The sequence below is a fragment of the Hippopotamus amphibius genome, chromosome 10, assembly GCF_030028045.1.
Source record: "Hippopotamus amphibius kiboko isolate mHipAmp2 chromosome 10, mHipAmp2.hap2, whole genome shotgun sequence".
NCBI lineage: Eukaryota > Metazoa > Chordata > Mammalia > Artiodactyla > Hippopotamidae > Hippopotamus > Hippopotamus amphibius.
The window spans coordinates 21,012,574-21,020,588 of NC_080195.1; positions in this window are offsets into that span (position 1 = coordinate 21,012,574).

Here is an 8,015-nt window from a genome sequence, read left to right on the forward strand (position 1 = left end):
GAGTTAGAGGCAAGGCCTGGATTTGAACGCAGACAGTTGAGTGTTCCAGGGCCTGGGTTGGTATCCACTCTGTTCATGGGCCTCAGGAGAAGCGAAGACAGAGTTAAACTGAGCCACTTGCATGACTGCGTCACACTGAAGGAGCAGTGGATGCCTTGACGCTGAAGAGCTCACCCTGCTGTATTACCTGGGGCTGCTGTTTCCTTGCTGACCTTCCAGAACCTTCTGAGTTGCTTATGACTGCAGAGACTGTTGCTTGTTCTTCCTTACTTCCTGAGCTTCATAATAAAGCGATGTGGATAACCTGCTTCTATCTTTATAACCTGAAGGGACACAACCGTATGATAACATACAGACTGCCTGTTAACAGTGCCATGACAGGAAGTGGAGCTGCAGCTATCCTGTCCGTACGTCTGCCCTTTTTGTGGTCTTCTCGCCTCCTGATAAAAACAGAAGAAATACCTTCTTAGACATGTTATCTGCAAACAAATTTCTACAAGTCAAATCACATTTTCCAATTGACATTTTTAAAGTAAAATAAATTTTTAAAAACACATTTTTCCCCTGAACCATTATGAAAATTATATCCAGAATTTAGCAGCTATGACTTTTAACCATTTATTTAATGGAAATATGAAAAAAATGTAATCAATAACTACTAAAACCAGATTATTTCATGTCCCTTCTTGAGGTCCGTTACGAGCTCTACGTGGCTTATTAAATACCACAAATGCCATAGACTAGGATACAGTCTCTCACAGCCTGGCCCCAACCTACCTCTCTGGGCCCAAAGAAAATCATGAGATTTTTCTAGCTTCTGCAGCCCTAAACTCCACACCTCTGGTTTCTTAAATTACAGCAAAAAAGTCATGTAAGCTATTTTTCTAAAGCTTCTGACCATTTTTACCTTATTTATTTTGTCCTCATTTTCTGTCACAATCCTTGGCACTTATTTAGAGATTAATACATATATTTGAATTAATGAGTTCACATATATTGTTACAAGCCTCAAAATATGCTGCATGATACTTCTGTGACTATTCCATTCATTTCATCCTTGACCATCTACTTCATACAAGGCTATTGATCTAAGTACTGGCTATTAACCACATTGGGTACTTACTATTATTACTGTAATGGAGACTTTAAAGAATATTGCTGTGTTTTTACCCACATTTTTTCTCCTTTCAAAGTCATTCCATATTTTTGAGTGATTTTTTTTTTTTTTTGGCCGTGTTGGGTCTTCGTGGCTGCGTGGGCTTTTTCTAGTTGTGGCAAGCAGAGGCTACTCTTTGTTGTGGCGAGGGGACACTACCCTTCTTTGCCATGCACGGGCTTCTCATTGCGGTGGCTTCTCTTGTTGCGGAGCACAGGCTCTAGGCACATGGGCTTCGGTAGTTGTGGCACGTGGGCTCAGTAGTTGTGGCACACGGGCATAGTTGCTCTGCTGCATGTAGGATCTTCCTGGACCAGGGATCGAACCCATGTCCCCTTCATTGGCAGGCGGATTCTCAACCACTGTGCCACCAGGGAAGTCCCTTGAGTGATTTTAACTAGTTTAGCATAATAATATCTTGGTGCATAAGAAAGGGGACCTCTTCACAGGTAGAATGGTAAACTGAGGCGAGGTTAGCCACAGATTACAGGAAAAAATTGTGAGGCGCTGTCAGGATAATCACTAGAGGAGACCGGAGACAAAGCAGCCTGAGAACAAGGATAGACAAGGCTCAAGTTTGTGGCCTCTTTGGTTTCAAAGAGTTTCCCACAACAAACCAGTCAGACAGGGCTGGGAACCAAAGAGCTCACACTTATTGATTCATGTAAATCAGCACATCTTGGAAACAGGAGCGCTGACCGAAAGCTGTTCTTAGCATTTGCGGGCATGCTTAGGGTGGGGTCCAGTATGCTGTCCACCTAAGTCCTAAATCCTTCACTTCTTCAACCACTTTGTTGCCAGAGAGTCTAGCGCTATTTCCTTTTTCCATGGAACTGGTATTCTCCAGTGAAGCCTGGAAGGACTCCTCTGGGGTAAATAGTGAATTTCCCAGCATGGAGGATAAAATGGTTTCTTTATCTGATAGGGTTTTATGGGCCTCTGCATCTTCCTGAACAACATAAAAAATAACTCTGTCAAAAATCTTAACATTTCTCAAGCACCTGTCCTTGGTTCTCTGCTTTTCTCTCTCCATGATCTTTCCCTGAACAGCCTCATTCACCTTTATGACTGCAAGCAGAATCTCTATGAAGATGTCTCAAAAATCTGTGTCTCTGAGGTGGTCTTCTCGTAAACCTCCCAACCCACCTGGCTAGCAGCTTGCTTGACATCCCCTTCAGAGTGACCTCAGTACATTTGGATCTGAGGTCTCGTGCCTTCCATGGACCTAATCCAGCCGATCTGTACATTTCTCTGTGAATTCCACCCTCCCAGTCACCTGGTACATCCTCAAACGCTTTGCTTCTCCTGGCCCTTCTTATCCCACTGGCAAGCACCATCTGCCAATTTGATCCTTCTAATACTTTTTATTTATCTACTTCTCTCCCTTCTAGTTATTTCTACGTTAGTTGTTTATGTCCTGTTACTTCTCACCTAGATGATTATAATAATTGTTTAATGTGGTCTCCTGACTTTCAAAACCATCTCTTTAAAACCTTTTAGCTTTTATCTGAAACGAGTCACTCTGTCCTGAGACTTTAGCAGTCTTTGTCTGTGTACCTCTTATAACACTTACCACTAAGTTTTTAAAGTATTTAGTCATGTTTTCCAACAAGTATCCATTGAGGATTTATCTGTGCCAGGCACTGTGCTAGGAAAACAGTGTGAGCAAAACGGATAAAACTCCTGCCCTCGTCGAACTCACGGTCTAGTGAGATGACAGACATCAATCAAATAATCACAGAAATCCCAATACAGTCTGTAATTTCAAACGGAAACCAGTATATGGGAGGAAAGGTGCAGAATGTCCTGAGAGTTCACATGTCCCATCTCTCTCTCCACAAGGACTCAGGTGAAGGCTTCATCCTCAAAGTCTAGCCCAGAGCTGTACACAGGGAGGTGTCCCAGAAGTTTTTGCTGAGGGAACATAGGCATCTACTTCTGCCATGTAAGTGACGTATGATATTTTTCTATATTGCATAGTATTGAATAAAACACCACAAATGGTGATGGTCACCCGCTGCCACTGAAGCTGCTGGCTTTTGTTCCATTACCACAAACCCATGGGTCATCTATTTCTAAATGCATCCTGTTTCCTTTGCCAGCGTGGTAACAGGTGCATCCTTGTTATCCCAGTAGCATTATCAACAACACTCTTTATGTCCGTAGTTCTTAAACACACTAACAATTTGCTATTCTCACCAGCACCAGCTCCTTAGCCCTCTTCTGTATTGTTCCTAACGTTTGCGGAAGATGCAAAACAGCATCGTTTCTTCTGCCCCACCAGAAACTGTGTCATCCTCCAGCCATCCTCTGTGTCATGTTCCTGCTTCCTCTCCATCTCTGTAGCTGTGTGAGTATTGTTTCTGCATCCCGTGCCTCTTCGTTTCTGCCATGTTGCTCTTTCATCATCTTCTGCTTGTGATCCTGTCATTTTTTGGAGTCCGCTTTTTGCTGAAACAGTAAGTGACACGTCTCCTAGTTTGTTTTAATCTCCATTTTTTTTTTGCAGTACTATTATATAATTCTTTTCAAGAAGCACTCTTAGACACACAGAATCTCAGGTCTGATTTTTTTTGTATATGTTGTTTTCAGCTTCAAATGGACAGGGAGTGGGAAAATGACCTTATTCTCATGATAGGGAAAGAAAGACTATAAAAAATAAATTCTGACAACAGAAAATGTGTTATATAAAAAGTAGACTATCTAGCATGTAAAAAAAATACAGAGGCATGATTTTGAAGATAATTTCATGACCTGGACATACAATAGAATGTTAAGTGAAAAGCATTTTGAATAGATTTTAGGTTAGGTAAATTTTATGTTTACATATATATAGGAAAAATACTGGACAAGTATACCAAAACGTTAATAGTGGTTTTCTCTGGGTGATGGAATTTTCACTTTTATGTTCTTCTATATATTTTTGAAGAGAAAGGGACGATAATGCAGTTTCAGAGCATAGCGTATTCTTATTTGTAGCCACAACTCTGTCCTCATGTGTTTCATTGATCTTGCATCCCTGCTGTTACCGATCCGTTGTGTGAGACACAGTAGCAACATGTGGAAGGCGCTCTTGTTCCTTTCCTTTAACATTATTTTAAAGACTCAAGTGCAGCAGTGTCAGTCCCGTGTTTTAAATATAGAAGTTACAATTAACCACAGCATTCCCATACCGGAAGGCTGTTCATGGCTATGTCAGAGACACAGCCATATGTGCCCCATCATGTATTGTCCTTAAATGATCTGTTGTATTTACATCCTGTTTTGTTAGGTACAGTCAAATGTCAGCTCCCGGGCTAGGCATCTTGATTACATCTACCTATTGGTAGTGGTGAGCTTGAGTTTATATGAAAGTTAGCCCTAGGAAAAATGGAGAAGTAGATTCATTTTGTGTGTGTGTGTGTGCGCACATGTGCACTTGCTTGTGTGTGCACTTATGTGTGTATATATAGTTCCTGGAGATTTGATATTCTGGGGAAAATGGAAAGTGGATTTTGAAGTGGTTTTTATTTTTCTCTGATGATATTTATGGAACTTTTAGGTGGGGGTAAAACTTTTTTTTAAATTTAGACTAAATTAGTAATTAAAATTAGGTACTAATATGTTACTAGAAGTTAACTTAGTGTAAAATAGTTTCAGAGAACTGCACAATAAGAAAATTTTGTTGGAGAACCATTTGTAATTGTCAAAGTATAGTGTTTGTCTTCTGAGAACAAGCAAGACAGTACTACTCTTCTACAATCCTACCACCAGAATTACAATAACCAGAGTTCAATAACCGATCTCAACCAACATCTCTGGATCTTAGATTACTTGCCTGATAATTTAGGGAGTTGAGTCAGAACCTCAGATCACTGAAGTCCCTTATGGTTCTTAAAACAAAAAGTGTTTTTGCTTGGAAAGTTTTAATATAAAGTTGTAAAATAAAGAGGGGATTTGGTGCCTTGTTTATCTTATCCATTTATGATTTAAAGGTTCAGTAGGCGCTTCCTGTTTTCCAATCTGGATTTCAAAGGATTGGCTGTGGAGTTAATAGCTGGTACTAGCTTCTATTTAATTCACGTGAAGACTTTAGGAAGAACTTGCAACATGGAAGAGAAAGGAGACTTATTCTGAGAGGCTCCAGAGGGCAGACTTGGACCAGTGAAGGCGACTTATGGGGAGGCACGTTTAGACTCAACAAGAGTAAGAGGTTTCTAAAGTTTGAGCTGCATGGAAGCCAGCTTCTTCAACAGGTGCAGTTCTTTGTCTCTGGACAGACAGATGAAGAGGCCAGCTTACTTATTGCTGATCTTTGCAGAGGGAACCGGTACATCAGATGGGAGGTCATGCTTCCCAGATGCTTCAAAGTCCCTTCCATAGCTGGGATTCTTTGATGTGGTGTCGACAATAGGAGCTGAGAAACAGCAGAACAGGAAGTCTCTCAGGCATTTGGACAAAGAATGAGGCTGGTATTTCCACAACACAGCCTTTGCCACTGTGGTTTCTCCTCCCTTCTCCACTTGGTTTCATCTTCTGTATTATGGGTAAGAAACTGGTTATGTTTGGCAATAATAGTCAAGCCAAGATATAAACTAACATGGGAAAGAGTTGCAAAAATTGGTTTCATCCCACTATTCAAGGCATTCAGCTGAGACCAGAGCAGGGAATATGCCTTAAAGACCGTAAGGAATCTGTGTACAGATCATCAGGGAAAACAGCATTCTTGGCTTGACGTAAGACCGTGCTCGTACCTGCAGACCTGGAATTTGTACTTCCTCTTTCCCATTTAACATGAAAGAAGAAAAGGAAATAAAATAAAGATAATCAGTAGGGAGGTGATTAAAAGCATAAAAAAATCCAACTGAGCAATCAAAATAGCCACAAACAGCCAGAAAAGAGTATTTTGGTTTTTGCAGATTATCTTAGTTTTGTTTTTTTGTGTAAAAGCAAAATGAACAGTCGTCACCTAACAAGAATAACAAAACAGAAGAAAATGTCTTCCTAAGGGGAAGATTGCAAGTGAACTGGCCCAGAGGTTGAAGTCATTGCCAAGGAGCAGACAGGTGGGAAAGCCCCTGGCCCAAACATTTTCTGTTACTGCAGGAGTAAACTCGCCCATCATTTTAGACAGTGGCTCTTCCATTCCTGAAGGCCAGAGCTTTTCTTACTTAATATTCTGGCCACATACAGGGAAGGGTAATGTAATATACGAAGCCATCCCTTGTGAACTCAGTTTTATCTGATCGGAAATCACATCAGTCTAACCTGAAGAGAACAATTTAAGAGAAATGCCAAGCACGATTTTCCTATATCCACACTGAGTCCACGTTAAAAGAATTTTCTTTACCCACAGGCTAACCTGACTGAAAAAATGTTCAAACAGGAGAGAAAGCCATCTTACATGAGAATAAAAATGAGCTTTTTTTTTCAAAGATTCAATTGACACCGAAATTCACAAACTACAGCATATGTAAAAATTCAGTATATTTTAGCTCCAGCTCTAAAGAAAGTCTGAAATGGCTTGGAATTCTAGAGCTCTCTGTTTCGGATTGTCATGTTCAACTATTAGACAACTATTTTATCTTAGAAATTATTTGGAATTAGTCCAACATTCAGAATCTGTGTTACAGAAAGGAGGGGAAAAACAAGGATTTGAAAAGATATTTTAGCTCTTTACTACTGACTAAGAGAGAAAAAATCTAGGAGCAGAAACTATTTGCTTCTCAGCTGGTTAAATTTTAATGTTACTGCCTGATTATTCCAACCAAGAGTAAAACAAAGGATTTTCTCCTGGAGGTTTTCTTGTCTTCATGAGAAAATAACATAAAAGAATCACATCATGTTAATAGAGCAGTTATGTGTGCATATAAAGTTTAAGAGATGGAAGGAATTTTTGAGATAATAGAGTGTGTGTGTGAAAGAAATACATGTTTACTCTAAAAACATCTGAAAATTCAGAATTGCGAAGAAAAAAAACCCATAACTGTACCACTTAAAGACACTCCTGTTAACATTTTGGTGCGTTTCCTTCCTGTCTGCCTGTGTGAGTCCATCTGTTTAATATTTTTAAAATCAAAATTGGGATGACGTTGTATTCATTTTTATTTTAAATTTGTATCTTTGTGCAACGTATCATGTTGTTAAGTAATCTCCCCACTTAACATCATCATAAAAATTCATTTTAAAAATATTTCTCATGTGCCAGGTGTTGGACACAGTACAGCGATGCATTAACTCACGTAACCCTCACGGGAGCCCAAGGCAGCAGAATCGTTATCATCCATTAAAAAAAAAGGGGGAAACTGAGCTTAAAGGAAGTTAAGTAACTTGCTCAAAGCCAATAGATGTTGGGGCTGTGACTTGAAACAATTTGGTTCTAACTTTAACGCCAGTATCCGTAATGATTATGATAGACCACCTCTACCTGACAAATGTAAATGATCCCAATAAAATGGCAAAAGTTTTATTTACTTATTTATTTTTACCTGTCAGGCAATCAGTTAACTCCCTTCAGAAGCCTTACTGAATAAATCACCGTGACAGCTGTGCGAAGTGTATCTCCCCTCAGAGAGCAAATACCCCTCTCTATACAAGGTCTTCAGTTTTCTTTTTCGAAGCTGAGTTTTAAAAGGGCAGTACTGTACACTTGTCTCTGTGTTTGGAGAACATGATAAGCCTACCTTAGAACTGTAAGCAAATCTGGAGAACATCATATCTACTTCTTTTTTTGTAGTAACGTGGTATGAATCATAGACTAAAGCCGTAGTAATTGGCTTTACTGTCTCTTGGCATTTACCGTGTGTTACACTGTGTCACTTCTCTCTTTATGTGTAAGTCCCGATCCCTGTCTCGACTGTAAGCTCCTTCAGTATATTCT